The sequence below is a fragment of the Schistocerca piceifrons genome, chromosome 4 (assembly GCF_021461385.2).
Source record: "Schistocerca piceifrons isolate TAMUIC-IGC-003096 chromosome 4, iqSchPice1.1, whole genome shotgun sequence".
Lineage (NCBI taxonomy): Eukaryota > Metazoa > Arthropoda > Insecta > Orthoptera > Acrididae > Schistocerca > Schistocerca piceifrons.
The window spans coordinates 712,116,809-712,135,757 of NC_060141.1; the positions used below are offsets into that span (position 1 = coordinate 712,116,809).

Below are 18,949 nucleotides of genomic sequence, written 5' to 3' on the forward strand. Positions count from 1 at the left end.
CGCATAAAAACACCGCCGGGGATTTCCTAGACTCTTCCATCTTCTTCCATTGTCAGGACCAGTGGTTCCATCTTTTGCCGCGAAAATACTTGCCCTACTGTTGCTGTGCGTAAACTTGCTGTTACGTCATTATTGCTGGCAGGCTGTCAGACGCTTCAGGAAGAAATGCCCACGTCCGCCGCCCTTGCGCAACCTCTTCACTGACTCTAGCTGTCCCGCCACGTCGTGTATTCCGGTCAAGTACGTCGCTACCACCGCCTGAAAGCGCTGGCGGGCGCTCAAGCGGTGCATGTGCCACTAACGACCCTGATAACCAGCCAAGGACGATTTCGCTGCCGCTGCTTTTACTTCAGATCATCTCTCCCTCGGGGGATGATATATCCACTACAAGGCCCCAATCCAGTTTTTCACTGGGAGAACTTCCTTCAAAGCAGACATCAATAACCACATTCGTTGGAAATCAACGAGAGGTAAATAAGCCAGATTGTCTCGCGCCCTAAGTTAAGAACAACTTCATCCACGACCTGGTCCGTCGCCATGGTTCAAAGAGCAGACGCACGATGAGCTGTCGGATCTCGAAGTAGAGTTAGCAATTCCTATTCCTACTCATGCAAACCATTTTCACTGGGTAACGTACGAGATTTCACACAAATCGTTAAACAGTATCTGAGTGACCTGCCGCATTATTTACAACAGATATCCTCGTTTTTTCATCAATACTGAAAGCATAATTATTGCAGATTAATGTCAGGAACTAAATAATGTATACACTGCTTGATTTTTAAAAAAGTGAAGCACTCGGAAACCATAGTACGAGGTCAATGAAAGTTGGTACAACTACACACCATCGGTAGTTATGGAGTAGATCCGTAAACCTCCATAAACTCCCATGTATAAAACGGCCTCAAACGTCTGATTACTTTAGAGATTTTTTAATGTGTTAAATATTTGACATTAAGCATGTAAGTCAGAAAAAGTTTGGAAAAGGTTTGAAATTATGCTTAATGTTTGTTAAGTCGGTAAATTTTCTCATTATGAAGCACTGGATGAATGCAGTCTAAGTAGTTGCATCTATAAGGGGTGGTCCGTTGATAGAAAACTACAAAGAACGGAACTCATCTAGCTTGAAAGGAGAAATTAGATGGCGCTATGGTTGGCCCGTTAGATGGCGCTGCCATAGGTTAAACGGATATAAACTGCGTTTTTTTTAAAATAGGAACCCCCATTTTTATTACATATTCGTGTAGTACGTAAAGAAATATGAATGTTTTAGTTGGACCACTTTTTTCGCTTTGTGATAGATGGCGCTGTAATAGTCACAATTGTATAAGTACGTGGTATCACGTAACATTCCGCCAGTGCGGACGGTATTTGCTTCGTGATACATTACCCGTGTTAAAATGGACCGATTGCCGATTGCGGAGAAGGTCGATATCGTGTTGATGTATGGCTACTGTGATCAAAATGCCCAACGGGCATGTGCTGTGTATGCTGCTCTGTATCCTGGACGGCATCATCCAAGTGTCCGGACCGTTCGTCGGATAATTACGCTATTTAAGGAAAAAGGAAGTGTTCAGCTACCTGTGAAACGTCAACCACGACCTGCAACAAATGATGATGCCCAATTAGGTGTTTTACCTGCTGTCGCGGCTAATCCGCACATCAGTAGCAGACAAATTGCGCGAGAATCGGCAATCTCAAAAACGTCGGTGTTGAGAATGCTACATCAACATCGATTACACCCGTACCATATTTGTATGCGCCAGGAATTGCATGGCGACGAATTTGAACGTCGTGTACAGTTCTGCCACTGGGCACAAGAGAAATTACGGGACGATGTCAGATTTTTTGCACGCGTTCTATTTAGCGACGAAGCGTCATTCACCAACAGCGGTAAAATAAACCGGCATAATATGCACTATTGGGCAACGGAAAATCCACGATGGCTGCGACAAGTGGAACATCAGCGACCTTGGCGGGTTAATGTATGGTGCGGCATTATGGGAGGAAGGATAATTGGTCCCCATTTTATCGGTGGCAATATGAATGGTGCATTGTATGCTGATTTCCTGAGTAATGTTCTACCGATGTTACTACAAGATGTTTCACTGCATGGCAGAATGGCGATGTACTTCCAACATGGCGGATGTCCGGCACATAGCTCACGTGCGGTTGAAGTGGTATTGAATAGCATATTTCATGTCAGGTAGGCTGGTCGTCGAAGCACCATACCATGGCCCGCACGTTCACCGGATCTGACGTCCCCGGATTTCTTTCTGTGGGGAAAGCTGAAGGATGTTTGCTATCGTGATCCACTGACAACGCCTTACAACATGCGTCAGCGCATTGTCAATGCATGTGCGAACATTACGGAAGGCGAACTACTCGCTGTTGAGAGGAATGTCGTTACACGTATTGCCAAATGCATGAGACTGACGGACATCATTTTGAGCATTTATTGCATTAATGTGGTATTTACAGGTAATCACACTGAAACAGCATGCGTTCTCAGGAATGATAAATTCACAAAGGTACATGTATCACATTGGAACAACCGAAATAAAATGTTGAAACGCACCTACGTTCTGTATTTTAATTTTAAAAACCTACCTGTTACCAACTGTTCGTGTAAAATTGTGAGCCATATATTTGTGACTATTACAGCGCCATCTGTCACAAAGCGAAAAAAGGGGTCCAACTAAAACATTCATATTTCTTTACGTACTACACGAATATGTAATAAAAAATGGGGGTTCCTATTTTAAAAAACGCAGTTGATATCCGTTTGACCTATGGCAGCGCCATCTAGCGGGCCAACAATAGAGCCATCTGGTTTCCCCCTTCAAGCTAGACAAGTTTCGTCCTTTGTAATTTTTTCGTTTGACGATTATTTCGTGAGATATTTGGCCCGGTCCCGATCAATGGACCACCTTGTATATCGTGCAATGATATAATTTTGCAGGTACATTCAGTAGTGTATGTTAATACTGTCTGCAAAGTGTGTTGGGAATAGAGTCAGTAGTAAAGAAAAACTAAATTAGGACATCATGTCTGATTCTGAAGTTCTACTGCATGATGAGCGAAAATGTAGTAACCGATAACTTTTTTTCTTTACATCGTTTTGTGAGGGATCTCAGCGAGACAAAGTTTCGTAATTGTTTAAAATTGTGTGAAACTTTGTTGGAAGTCACTAAGTGCTCTCATTCTCATATACTGAATGAATGATGTCCTGGTATTTGTGCCCCGTCAGTTACGCTGTCTCCAGAGGAACACAAAGTTTCTATCTGTAATGCTTGTCTTATTGTGTTAAGCTTGTAGCGTAAGAGCAGACCTCGTAATGAGTTGATGATAACAGCATGTTAAATTTTTAAATTCGGTCAGCAACTGCATGTAATATTGAAAATCACATTTTTGTTGCCCCTGGAAAGGCGTTAGATAGGCAACCTGCAACTAGCTCAAGTACCGGGTTTCGTATTGTGGGATATTCGCTTTGTGATACAGAGCTGCAGTTGTCTGTGATAGATGGAACTGCCAACAGAGTTCATTATTGTTATTCGTGTTTAATGTAGTGCCCAAGCATGGTAGGGTATATCTGGGGGGTGAACAGCGTCAGATGTTGATCACTGTGAAGGACACGGAGATGCCACACACTAGTAAGAGACAGCGTTATCAGCACCTGACAGAGCTTGCAAGGGGCCCGATGTGGGACTCCACTTGGCCGGCTGATCGAATCGTTCGCTTCCACCACACCACGGGGATTTTGTGTAGCCCGTCAGGTGGGTTTTGTGCTGGTTGACAATACCAGCCGTTGTAAAGATAGCCTCATACATGAATAAGAAATGGTGGCCTGTCAGACGAACCGTAGCCCCGTAGGTAAGTCCGTAGGTAATAAGGCCTGCATGCATTGTAAGTGATACTGGTATAGATAGCACAGTTTTGGAGCATGTTCGACACTGTCATCTGGCTTACTCCTTGCTGATGGGTCTCCTGCCTGGTGTTGACACTGGGGTCACTGCCAAAAGTTTTCTGTCTCCACCTTCAAGTGGCTGTGGATCTCCTATCAAACGCATTTCTGTCCATATGACCATTTTTGAGTCTTATCCTCTAATAGATAGTTTCCTACAGTTTCAGCCTCAATGTATGTGGGTGTGGCGTGTGCATGTGCGTCTGGTGGGGGGGGGGGGAGGGGGGGGGGCGGGGGGAATTACTGGTGACTTCCTCGTGGGACCAGTCATTCTTTCAGAACGCCCCACAGGCGATGCATATCTGCAGTTCCTGCGGGTGACTCTCCCTCCCTTGCTGGAAGACGTGTCTCTGCTATTAAGAAGCGTTCATCTACATGACTACTGTGCAATTCACAATTAAGCGTTGGCAGTGGGTTCATCGAATCACCTTTAGGCTACCCATCTATCGTTCCTCTTTCGAACTGCACACGGGAAAAACTAACACTTAAATCTTGCCGTGCTAGCTCTGATTTCTCTTATTTTGTTGTGATGATCATTTCTCCCTATTCCAACAAAATATTTTCACACCCTGAGGAGAATGTTGGTGATTGAAATTTCGTGAGAAGGTTCTGCCGCAATGGAAAACGCATTTGTTTTAATGACTGCCATCCCATTCGTGTATTATAACCATGGCACTCTCTCCCTTATTTCGCGATAATACAACTTGAGCTGTCTTCTTTGAACTATTTCAATGTCCTCCGTCATTCTCATCTGACGCGGATCCTACACTGCACAGCAATACTTCATAAGAGGGAAGACAAACATAGTGTAAGCAGTCTCTTTAGTAGACCTGTCACTTTTTCTAAGTGGTCTGCCAATAAATCATATCTTTGGTTTACTTTCCCCACAATATTACCTATGTGACAATTCCTGTTCAAGTATTCGTAGTTGTAACCCCTAAGTATTTAGTTGAGTTTACGGACTTTAGATTTGTATGCTTTATCGTTTAACTGATATTTAGCGGATTCTTTTCAGTGCTCGTATGGATGACTTTTCGTGATTTAGAGTCAATTCCTACACTTTACACCATGCAGATATCTTGTCTATATCATTATGCAATTCTTTTTGATAATCGTATGACATTACATAATGATAACTGACAGCATCATCCGCAAACAAGCTAAGAGGACTGCTCAGATTGTCTCCTAAATCATTTATGTAGATCAGGAACAACAGAGGGCCTATAACACTTCCTTGGGAAACTTCAGATATTACTTCTATTTTACTCAATGACTTTCCGTGAATTATTACGAACTGCGCGGTTTCTGACATTAAACCACTAATCCAGTCACGTAACTGAGGCGACACTCCAAAGGCACACAACTTAATTAGAAATCACTTATGAGGATCAGTGTCTACAGCCGTTTGGAAAGCTAAACATATAGAATCAATCTGCTGCCCCCTGTCGGTAGCACTCATTATTTCGTGAGAATAAAGAGCTAGTTGTGTGCCACAAGAGCGATATTTTCTGAACCGTGTTGGCTATTCACATAAAATCGTTTACTTCGAGATGATTCATAACCTTCAAGTACAGTATATGTTTCAAAATCCCACTGCAAATCGCCGTTAGTGATACTGGCCTATAATTCAGCGAATTATTCCTATTTCCTTTCTTGGATACTGGCGTTACTTGTGCAACTTGCTAGTCTCTGGGTACGGATCTTTCTAAGAGCGAGTGCTAAGTATGGAGCTATTGTATCAGCATACTCTGAAAGGAACCTGAATTGTAATGTGACTACTACATGATGGTGTAGACCACTAGTACGTAACGAAATCTGCTCCTACTGCGACGCTAAGTTTCATCTTACAGTAGTAATTACGCCGTCACGCAGAAGACGCTCTGCAGTAACGTTTCCGATACATCCACAATGTAAACGACACAACCAGCCGCTGCGCTCCCTCAAACCAGCAGCCAGGTGGACTTTCAGAAGCGGGAATCATGGTGAGTGTTGGTGTTTGTCTCTATCTATGGCTACATCTTTAACGATGCCCTACAAATAATCGTAGAAGGTGCTTTTCAGTATCTGATGTACAGGGTCTCCCTAAACTTCAGGGTCAAAATTATAACTAATCATAAACTAGAATGAGATTTTCACTCTGCAGTGGAATGTGCGCTGATATGAAACTTCCTGACAGAATAAAACTCTTTGCCGGACCGAGACTCGAAGTCGGGACTTTTGCCTTTCGCGGGCAAGTGCTCTACCAACTGAGCCACCCAAGCAAGGTTCGCAGAAGAGCTTCTGTTAAGTTTGGAAGGTACGAGACGAGGTACAGGCACAATTGAAACTGTAAGGACGGGTCGTGAGTCGTGCTTGTGTAGCTCAGTTGGTAGAGCACTTGCCCGCGAAAGGCAAAGGTGCCGAGTTCGAGTCTCGGTCCGGCACACAGTTTTAATCTGTCAGGAAGTTTCAATCATAAACTACGTTCAGAGAAATAAACAATTGCCCAATATGAATATTTACGCCTTTTACAGACTCAAAAGCTTACACCTAACAGCAGCAACTTACGCTCATGGCAGTTGTTCAATGCTATTATCTCCGGTCTCAGTGCGTACATCACCCCAACGACGCATCGAACATCTATCGTGAAGCCATAGTACAAAATGCCGGAAATGAGTAATTCATTTACCACAACAAGCGTCGGGACTACATTATTGAGTTCTATAAAACGAGGAAACACTAATCGTTACTTCGTATTGCTACATAAATCGAAACCCCCAGCCGGCCGGGATGGCCGAGCGGTTCTAGGCGCTACAGTCTGAAAGCGCGCGACCGCTGCGGTCGCAGGTTCGAATCCTACCTCGGGCATGGATGTGTGTGATATCCTTAGGTTTAAGTAGTTCTAAGTTCTAGGGGACTGATGACCTCAGTAGTTAAGTCCCATAGAGCTCAGAGCCATTTGAACCATTTGAATCGAAACACACATAAATTTACCTAAATTACACTGTACTTTTCCATTCCTTTAAGTTAACATAGCATTAGGCAATGTCAAAAGTAAGAAACAAGCAGAAATCGTGCACTGTTAAACATATAAAACTTTTCCTTGTAAATCTCATACCGGTGCAACAGACTCCCACAAAGCTCAGTTATTAACTAAAGTCAATCGTCCATCGCCTACCGAAGACAGTGCCATCACGCTGAGTTACGCATGTTCACAAGCCCCATCGATGCTGTATTCTACAGTAAAAGCTTTGACCGTTTATATGTCAAGTCGCAGCAAATCATAAAAACCAAACTTGCACCTACATTGCAATGTTTACATCCATCGAGAATAACACAACAGGAAACATTAAAACGTAACGACCAATACGAAGATTAGTATGGTGGATCGCTAGGACGTCCAAAAGTGGGCCCAGATATGCCCCTTGACTCTCTTAGAGCAGAGGAAGTACCTGTATGCTCTAAATTTGACCGAGCGAGGTGGCGCAGTGGTTAGACACTGGACTCGCATTCGGGAGGACGACGGTTCAATCCCGCGTCCGGCCATCCTGATTTAGGTTTTCCGTGATTTCCCTAAATCGCTCCAGGCAAATGCCGGGATGGTTCCTTTCAAAGGGCACGGCCGACTTCCTTCCCCGTCCTTCCCTAATCCGATGAGACCGATGACCTCGCTGTCTGGAATCCTTCCCCGAAACAACCAACCAACCATCTAAATTTGACATCAGTCAGTCTTTTTCTTCTAAATGCGTCGCATTCATGCTGTATGTAACATTTCGCACCGAACGCTGTCCATTCTTAAGGTTCGTTCATACCTGTGCGCCTTGCGGCTAGTCGCTGTGCGGCTATAGCTTGCCCTGCATGGAGGCAGAGGCGCCCACTGTGAGCACAGGTGTAAACGGAATTACTAGCACGCACATGTTAAGGAAGAGGCACGTGTTTACAAGCGTAGTCGCACGGCAACTATCAGTAAGGCGTACAGGTGCAAACGTGCCTTTAAGATGCATCCAAACAAGACCAACGTCCTGTTACGCATGTCCAAAGAAAGTTTGCAAGTGAGAATTATTCTGAATTACGATGTAAAGTTTCTTTGGACATGGAAACTTTGAATCGTAATTCAGAATAACACTGGCACTGCAAAATCGTATTTATCCGCCGGCACTGAGCAAGGACTCTCAAGTAAAATGTCTCACGTGTACGCTAATATGCATAATGGATGAGTACAGGTTGTAGTCGCATGGTTGACGACATGTGGAACTTTGGCTCTGGCCGCGCACGTATAGCCAATTGGTATAAGTCGTGGACCCGCCGCCGAACCGGATTATCGGGAAGCCTGATTGGCGAACTGGCCCCTCCCTCTCGAGCGGCACCTGTTGCAGTAGCCCATATTTCTTCCTCGCTCTCACATGTCAGGACCTTTTTCATCGAATACAGTTATGTCCATGCCGACTTGCGTAGTACCAGAAACCCTACCGCACGTGATGTTTACCGCCTAATGATGAGAAATCATACTAGGAATGTTGTGGAAAGCCGACATCCTACGATCGCATGGCCCGTGGTTTGGCGTTCTGTGCACCATATCCTCCTCGAGACCAGCGCTCGTGCAACCTGATATCTGGTCGTTAATGGGAAATACGTGACACAACTTCGTCTACATGCCAAAAAAATGACAGATTCGCCGCTGTGTCCTCGTTGTCACACGCTTGATACGGACGAACATCGACTGATGTGTGGATCTTCTGCAGAGGTGTGAAAGCTGATTCAGAAGATGCTTGCCTTTCTTCTACGTACGGCTCCCCACGCCATTACACCGCAGTCTCTTTTGTTCCCATATGAGACATACCGGGTGATCAAAAGGACAGTATAAAATTGAAAACTGAATAAATCACGGAATAATATCGATAAAGAGGTACAAATTGACACACATGCTTGGAATGACATGGGGTTTTATTAGAACAAAAAAAAAAAAAAAATACAAAACTTCAAAAAATGTACGACAGATGGCGCTTCATCTGATCAGAATAGCAATAATTACCATAACAAAGTAAGACAAAGCAAACATGATGTTCTTTACAGGAAATGCTCAATATGCCCACCATCATTCCTCAACAATAGCTGTAGTCGAGGAATAATGTTGTGAACAGCACTATAGAGCATGTCCGGAGTTATGGTGAGGCATTGGCGTCGGATGTTGTCTTTCTGCATCCCTAGAGATGTCTGTCGATCACGATACACTTGAGACTTCAGGTAACCCCAAAGCCAATAATCGCACGGACTGAGGTCCGGGGACCTGGGAGGCCAAGTATGACGAAAGTGGCGGCTGAGCACATGATCATCACCAAACGACGCGCGCAAGAGATCTTTCACGTGTCTAGCAATATGGGGTGCAGCGCCGTCGTGCATAATTATCGTACGTTCCAGCAGGTGTTTATCAGCCAGACTGGGGATGATGCGATTCTGTAACATATCGGCGTACCTCTCACCCGTCACGGTAGCAGTTACAAAACCAGAATCACGCATTTCCTCGAAGAAAAAAGGTCTGGTAAGGGCAGATGTGGTAAATCCAACCCATACCGTGACTTTCTCGTCGTGCAATGGAGTTTCCACGACAGTTCTAGGATTTTCGGTAGCCCAAATTCTGCAGTTGTGGGCGTTGACAGACCCTCGGAGTGTGAAATGAGCTTCGTCGGTCCACAGCATATTACTCAACCGATCGTCATCTTCCGCCATCTTTTGAAACGCCCACACCGCAAATGCCTTCCGCTTCACTAAATCGCCAGGTAACAGTTCATGATGCCGATGGATTTTATACGGATAGCATCGAAGGGTACGCCTCAGTGCCAACCAAACAGTAGTGTATGGAATGCCGGTGCGACGTGAGACTGCACGATCGCTGACTTCCCCGTGCATAGATGAACCCGTTAGAGTCTCCATTTCTTCCTGAACTGTCTCAGCAGCATTACGCCTTGTGTTCGGTCGGCCAATACGGGGTCTATCGTCTAAACAACCCGTGGCTTCGAACTTCGAAATCATTCTCGCCACAGCTGCATTTTTCAACGGACCTTTACCCGTTCGAATCCCCTTCCTATGGCGATAGGATCGTAACGCTGAACTAGCACATTCCCCATTGTGATAATACAGCTTCACTAAAAGCGCCTTTTCAGGTAACGTCAATATGTTGCGACTGCTGGCGCATCTGATTCTCTCTCTCATTACAGCTCCTTTTATACACGATTGTCATGCGCAGTCACTGACGTTTTGCTGTCCAGCGCCATCTGTCGGACATTTTGTGAACTTTGTTTTTTTGTTGTTGTAATAAAACCCCATGTCATTCAAGCATGTGTGTCAATTTTTACCTCTCTATCTACATTATTCCGTGGTTTATTAAGTTTTCAAATTTATACTGACTTTTTGATCACCCGGTACTTCCCACATACGAAGACCAACGCTCTGATCTGGATAAAAGGCCTCTCGATCTCTTATTTGTTCCATGAAGGTGATAAGAGTATTCTTGATTTTTGGACGTTCCCGCAAGATCGCTTTAGTTTTCTCGTGCACCATCCGCGATAACGTCAGTACTACGCCAAATTTTTGGGTAGTGCTGGGGTGTCGCAGGTACGAGAAGGTGATTTGAGTGAGATTGTGTAATACCAGGACTCGATGCAATATATCGGCAAATGCAATATTCTTCGTGAAGACGTGCCTGGAACATGCCTCACTGCCTTGGGATTCAGTGTGCGTCTACCCACAAGTTGGCGGGACGCGGGTGCCGTTTTGTCTGTTCTGGCAGGAGGGCGTTTTCTTTAAATTCTATAATTCCCTTTTTTATTTTGTTTGTTATTGATGGTAATTACACATCATTGTTTTTTTTTGCCTGGAGGGCGTCCTATGTGATCTCAACAAATATATAAAAATAAATAAATAAATTAGTATGATACATAATCTGAAAACAACAACAAAAAATGGTAAGGCGGCCGCTCGATATAAGTGGGAAATCCGGGATCGAGTCTCGGTCCGACACAAATTTTCATTGTCGTCGTTCCATTCTACAGCTGATGGTTGTCCGTATTCGAGATGCGAATGCATTTAGTGTACAACGTGCTGTAATTCTTTCCTTGGCTGTCGGAGGTCAAACACCCGTAGACTGGGCCGGCGTGTCTGTCAGAAACCACCTCTGTGGATGGTGCGACAGAGGGTGCTACTGCTTCACGGTAAGGCACGTCCCGAAATCGCAAATGTTGTAACGCAGAAGTTTCGCCACCTCAAGTGGTAGACACTTGAGCACCCCCGCCCGCCCCCCGCCTACACTCATCTCTCTCCATGCGATTATCACGCCTTCGGTCCCTTAAAAGAGGACCTCGAAGGATCCTGTCGGACGAGGCCGTGCAGCAGTCAGTTGCGGACTTCTTCACGCACCAAAACATTGTGTTTTACCAGACGGGTATCCTCAGCCTGGTGCGTCGGTGGGATGACTGCCTCAACGCTCAGGCGGATTTTACCTGATTCCCATACCATTTCTCGACTCTACATCCATCGAGTTATGGTTCAAATGATCCAAATGGGTCTAAGCACTATGGGACTTTACATCTGAGGTCATCAGTCCCCTAGAACTACTTGAACCTAACTAACCTAAGGACATCACACACATCCATGCCCGAGGCACGACTGGAACCTGCGACCGTAGCAGCAGCGCGGTTCCAGACTGAAGCGCCTAGAACCATGAGGCCACAGCGCCCAGCTTTCGAGTTATGCACTCGTAGATTCCTCATACGGTATGTTTTATTAACCTTTACTGTACATTTATTACGCAGTTCATCACGTGCTGCCCATCTCTACAGCTTCAGTTCCTTTCTTCATTACAACAGAACTTATTTATCAATCTACACTACTGGCCATTAAAATTGCTACACCAAGAAGAATTGGAGATGATAAACGGGTATTAATTGGACAAATATATTATACTAAAACTGACATGTGATTACATTTTCACGCAATTTGGGTGCATAGATCCTGAGAAATCAGTACCCAGAACAACCACCTCTGGCCGTAATAACGGCCTTAATACGTCTGGGCATTGAGTCAAACACAGCTTGGATGGCGTGTACTGGTACAGCTGCCCATGTAGCTTCAACACGATACCACAGCTCATCAAGATTAGTGACTGGTGTATTGTGAAGAGCCATTTGCACGGCCACCATTGACCAGACGTTTTCAGTTGGTGAGAGATCTGGAGAATGTGCTGGCCAGGGCAGCAGTCGAACATTTTCTGTATCCAGATAGGCCCGTACAGGACCTGGAACATGCGGTCGTGCATTATCCTCCTGACATGTAGGGTTTCGCAGGGATCGAATGAAGGGTAGAGCCACAGGTCGTAACACATCCGAAATGTAACGTCCACTACATCTACATCTACATCTACATTGATACTCCGCAAGCCACCCAACGGTGTGTGGCGGAGGGCACTTTACGTGCCACTGTCATTACCTCCCTTTCCTGTTCCAGTCGCGTATGGTTCGCGGGAAGAACGACTGTCTGAAAGCCTCCGTGCGCGCTCTAATCTCTCTAATTTTACATTCTTGATCTCCTCGGGAGGTATAAGTAGGGGGAAGCAATATATTCGATACCTCATCCAGAAACGCACCCTCTCGAAACCTGGACAGCAAGCTACACCGCGATGCAGAGCGCCTCTCTTGCAGAGTCTGCCACTTGAGTTTATTAAACATCTCCGTAACGCTATCACGGTTACCAAATAACCCGGTGACGAAACGCGCCGCTCTTCTTTGGATCTTTTCTATCTCCTCCGTCAACCCGACCTGGTACGGATCCCACACTGATGAGCAATACTCAAGTATAGGTCGAACGAGTGTTTTGTAAGCCACCTCCTTTGTTGATGGACTACATTTTCTAAGCACTCTCCCAATGAATCTCAACCTGGTACCCGCCCTACCAACAATCAATTTTATATGATCATTCCACTTCAAATCGTTCCGTACGCATACTCCCAGATATTTTACAGAAGTAACTGCTACCAGTGTTTGTTCCGCTATCATATAATCATACAATAAAGGATCCTTCTTTCTATGTATTCGCAATACATTACATTTGTCTATGTTAAGGGTCAGTTGCCACTCCCTGCACCAAGTGCCTATCCGCTGCAGATCTTCCTGTATTTCGCTACAATTTTCTAATGCAGCAACTTCTCTGTATACTACAGCATCATCCGCGAAAAGCCGCATGGAACTTCCGACACTATCTACTAAGTCATTTATATATATTGTGAAAAGCAATGGTCCCATAACACTCCCCTGTGGCACGCCAGAGGTTACTTTAGCGTCTGTAGACGTCTCTCCATTGATAACAACATGCTGTGTTCTGTTTGCTAAAAACTCTTCAATCCAGCCACACAGCTGGTCTGATATTCCGTAGGCTCTTACTTTGTTTATCAGGCGACAGTGCGGAACTGTATCGAACGCCTTCCGGAAGTCAAGAAAAATAGCATCTACCTGGGAGCCTGTATCTAATATTTTCTGGGTCTCATGAACAAATAAGGCGAGTTGGGTCTCACACGATCGCTGTTTCCGGAATCCATGTTGATTCCTACATAGTAGATTCTGGGTTTCCAGAAATGACATGATACGCGAGCAAAAAACATGTTCTAAAATTCTACAAGAGATCGACGTAAGAGATATAGGTCTATAGTTTTGCGCATCTGCTCGACGACCCTTCTTGAAGACTGGGACTATCTGTGCTCTTTTCCAATCATTTGGAACCCTCCGTTCCTTTAGAGACTTGCGGTACACGGCTGTTAGAAGGGGGGCAAGTTCTTTCGCGTACTCTGTGTAGAATCGAATTGGTATCCCGTCAGGTCCAGTGGACTTTCCTCTATTGAGTGATTCCAGTTGCTTTTCTATTCCTTGGATACTTATTTCAATATCAGCCATTTTTTCGTTTGTGCGAGGATTTAGAGAAGGAACTGCAGTGCGGTCTTCCTCTGTGAAACAGCTTTGGAAAAAGGTGTTTAGTATTTCAGCTTTACGCGTGTCATCCTCTGTTTCAATGCCATCATCATCCCGTAGTGTCTGGATATGCTGTTTCGAGCCACTTACTGATTTAACGTAAGACCAGAACTTCCTAGGATTTTCTGTCAAGTCTGTACATGTTCAAAGTCCCGTCAATGCGAACAAAAGGCGACCGAGACGTATAACCAATGGCACACCATACCATCGCGCTGGGTGATACGCCAGTATGGCGATGACGAATACACGCTTCCAATGTGCGTTCACCGCGATGTCGCCAAATACGGATGTGATCATCATGATGCTGTAAACAGAACGTGGATTCATCCGAAAAAATGACGTCTTGCCATTCGTGCACCCAGGTTCGTCGTTGAGTACACCATCGCATGCGCTCCTGTCTGTGATGCAGCGTCAAGTGTAACCGCAGCCGTGGTCTCCGAGCTGACAGTCCATGCTGCTGCAAACGTCGTCGAACTGTTCATGCAGATGGTTGTTCTCTTGCAAACGTCCTCCTCTGTTGACTCAGGGATCGAGACGTGGCTGCACGATCCGTTACAGCCATGCGGATACGATGCCTATCATGTCGACTGCTAGTGGTACGAGGCCGTTGGGATCCAGCACGGCGTTCCGTATTTCCCTCCTAAACCCACCGATTGCATATTCTGCTAACAGTCATTGGATCTCGACCAACGCGAGAAGCAATGTCGCGATACGATAAACCGCAATCGCGACAGGCTACAATCCGACCTTTATCAAAGTCGGAAACGTGATGGTACGTATTTCTCCTCCTTACACGAGGCATCACAACAACGTTTCACCAGGCAACGCCGGTCAACTGCTGTTTGTGTACGAGAAATCGGTTGGAAACTTTCCTCATGTCAGCTCGTTGTAGGTGTCGCCACCGGCGCCAACCTTGTGTGAATGCTCTGTAAAGATAATCATTTGCATATCACAGCATCTTCTTCCTGTCGATTAAATTTCACATCTGTAGCACGTCATCTTCGTGGTGTAGCAATTTTAATGGCCAGTAGGGTATAATATTCAGAGAGTTAGTTCAAAGTGATTTGCGTTACAAGACGCGAAAGTTTTGGTAATTGGAACCAAGTAAGTAGATTGCGCGCTCACGGGGTACAAGGTGCAGCCCAGGGTCGCTTTCTTTCAGACATGTGGTCCGATATGAAACATGTTGCGATCAAGATCACAAATAAGTGCCAATTGTCTGCTAACTCCATAGGGCTGCTAGGATGTTTAAACAAGATGTTAGAAACAGAAGAATAGAGCAAACGCAAGGGTTGTCGCTGACGCAGTCAAAAACGTTATCCGTGTCTGAATTTGTGTTTAAATAATAATAAATTGATACCGTTGCATTTCAATATTCGTTATGTCAGATGCATACTCGATATCGCTCCGTTGTGTTTGTAGACTTATGTATGAGTCACATGTGCCTTTATAATCAATAATTATTCACTTGTACGTAAACACGAATATCAGGTTTATCAATTATAAATGCACTTCAGTGTCGTAAGGTATAAGTATGACTGAAACCGGTTATGATTGTTATATTATTATAAATCTGATTGTGTCTCTACGTCAGTCACGTTTCCCCACAGACAGAATGTCGCTTTTACAATGATCTGTAAAAGAACGGGCAATTTAATTAGAAAATTCCTATAACTCTCTTGGAAAGTAAAATCTATAAATAGACTTCAGTCCCGCAATGTATCGCTCAAGTATAGATAACAATGGTAAAATTAGCAAGCACAGGGTAATATTGGCGGTGATTATTTACGCGCTTTGTCCATGAATGGAATGGGAAGTAACACCAATATGCTGCACCTTAAAGGATTCACTCTATCACACAATTTATAGTCGTCTGCATTGTACACATGGAAGCAGTGGCCTGGTATTTAAAATAGTCGGACAGCAGTTACTAGGGAGTGCATTGGCACCAGTTGAAACCCCATCTAAGGGAAGATCATTTTGATGAACGTCAGGCATTACAGAACATTCCGAACGAGGAAGAATGTTTTGGGAGGTAGTGCGGTGTAGCTTGAAGCAATATCAACAGTCAGGCAAGACGTTATGCGACTGTTTGCTTCCTCCAGATTCCTAGCACGTTTGTTTGCCATTGTGGGAAGGATGGATGCGTGGAAAGTAGGGAAGCATAAAAATAGTTTGCATGCATCAGGAATAGTAGCCAGATGTCAGGAACGCCATTATCCTTTGTCTTAGCCACTGAATTGTATGGTATAGCCGGGACTTCTGAAGAGATGCGAGACGATTATGGGATAGAACTAGATGCCGACAAACGGCAATTGAACACATGACGTGGTGGAGACTCTGAAGAAAGGAGGCAAGTGGAAAATTCCAGTGAAGACGACAGAAGAGGAAGACACAGAAAAGCCTCTACAACGTAGAATAAGCGACAGCTGTGTGAGAGGGGACCAAGAGAATATGTGGAGGGTCCCAAGAAGCTTCGGCAGAGGAACGACGAACAACTCAAACCAATGGCAAGAAGACAGATCTGAGTCCTTCCCTCGGGTACGTTGAAAATCTTGATACAAACATTGAAAGAGGCCATCCAATGGCTGCGGATAAGCAAACTTATTTATGACGACTGATATTGTACAAGACGAGTTTATGGATAATATTGGTATAGGAAAATGTCTTTAAAGGAAATATTTACTAGGTAAATATTTCCAAGGGTCAACGGCCCTGCCGCAGTGGATACACCGGTTCCCGTCAGGTCACCGAAGTTAAGCGCTGTCGGGCGTGGCCGGCATTTGGATGGGTGACCATCCGGGCCGCCGTGCGCTGTTGCCATTTTTCGGGGTGCACTCAGCCTCGTGATGCCAATTGAGGAGCTACTCGACCAAATAGTAGCGGCTCCGGTCAAAGAAAACCATCATAACGACCGGGAGAGCGGGGTGCTAACCACACGCCTCTCCTATCCGCATCCTCAGATGAGGATGATAAGGCGGTCGGATGGTCCCGATGGGCCACTTGTGGCCTGAAGACGGGGTGCTGCTGCTGCTTAATGCTTCCAAGCATGTGGTGGACAAACAAGTTGTCAACGCACTTCAAACCTCAATAAATAGACCGTAGATTCTGGATGTAATTGTAAATGAATGCTACAAAACTGTGGGGATCTTCTAAGAAGTTCACACTGAGTGACATCAAATCATCAAAAAACTCAAACATGTTTCCTGACTCCTTAAACTATTGTTGGATAATCCAGTCAGCTGTTTTATTGATGGAATTTAATTCGTTTGATCCTTTTCGAAATCAGACAATTTCATCTTCATGAGAATTAATCACAGCAGTATAAATGGTAGACGCAAGGCCTTGAGGCCGCTGCCACGTCCGAATATGAAACTGAGTAACTTCGAAATCGATCCTATGCATTAAATACCATCAACTGAATTGACTATCTAACAACAATATATTGATGAGATACAGCTAAACACTCTTCAAGTTCCATCACTTAAGATAAAAACCGTAATGTCATATGACCCGCCAGCCTGGTGCGAGTTTTTTCACACCACATCCACACGTTTCTTAATGTTTGGATTAAAAACATTACCGTTATTTTATACATTCACGGACTGAAATGCTGTGCAGAACTGTACATACATCCTTTACGAAAGCGTTTCAAACGTCTGCATTACGATCACATTAGCAACCAATACAATTGCTAAATATGATGCGAAAAAATCTGTAACAATACATACCATGAACAGATCCGACTCAGTCAGTTATATGTACCTACTGCCAAGAAAATCATTTAGGCCTCAGACCGAAGTTGCAGTGTATAAGTATTCCAGGCGCAGATAAATACAGAAAATAGCTAAATTCAACAACATATCTTATAACTATGCAAGCAGTATATTAAATACAAATACAGTAGCTACGCCATCGCGGCACGTCATGCAGTGGGACGCAAGCATATGAACGCTCCAAATACCTCGTCGGTGCTACGACGCCAAACAGAGGACAAGTTAAAATTTCCGACATTGATGAGAACTGGCGACGCGTTCCAGGAATACAAAGACGTCACCACCCTATACTGATAGTAGCCTACTTCACTCGAAGACTAACAGGAAAATACACACGGAAACTCCGCGACGGAAAAACGTTAGGAACTGGAGTGTTTATCGCTCAGCTCCCGTATCTTCCCAGCGATAATTACGACCAATAAACTTCAAACCTATATACACCATCGCTCCATAGACTAAATGCTATGGTCCAAACGATAGACGATCAAAAGTTAGTGGATGGTATTATGAGGTTAATGTACACTATACTGTAGCAAATAAAAATCAAGTGGAGACGAGAACATACGATTTGAAGAGATCGGAAATAGCAACGAATACCTTATGAGATGGAAGAACGTTTAAAATTTCACAGTCTACTATTAGAGTTTAGAGATTTTCTTGACTTATAAGACATTGGATGCTCTTTTTTATCTCTTTAAATTCATCAGTTTCCGACAAAGAAAATTTTTTACTGGACGTACTTGTCGCAGCGCTTTCTCAGAAACGTGTTTTAAACCGACCACCCCTACAAATGTCGGTGGAATTTAGAAGTGCCGTCACGCTTTATTTGGTTTTAGAACTAGAGTTTCCAAGACAACTGTGGAGGGGGGCGGGGGGGGGGCACAATATACTTATATTTTATCTTGGTGGTTTAGTTGCAGTCCAAAATGCGTAGTTCGCACCTCCAGGTTCGTTGAAGCAGCTCTGCATAAATTTTATAAGCAGTGTTCAAATGAAAGGGTACGGAACGTCGTATCAACCAAACCAGTTGAAATTTGCGTATACCACTAGGGGGTAACGTTGTGAGACACTAAGGAGATGACTGCAGTGTCGCCAACCCTTGCCCTTCCGCTACAAAATTCAAAGCTGTGACCTCAGAGCAGGCAAGGTGATGCTCACTGTCTTTTTTGATGTCCGAGGTCAGATACTCATTGAATTCCTCCAGCATTGAAAAATGA

At 44.5% G+C, this 18,949-nt stretch overlaps 1 protein-coding gene and 1 pseudogene across 1 annotated transcript in view; one reads left to right on the forward strand and one right to left on the reverse strand.

The window, feature by feature from the left end:
• Positions 1-18,949, reverse strand: part of LOC124796126 — a 400,265-nt gene that overhangs the window by 209,553 nt on the left and 171,763 nt on the right. The gene's annotated exons all lie outside the window — the stretch shown is intronic.
• On the forward strand, positions 16,662-16,779 carry LOC124797012 (annotated as a pseudogene).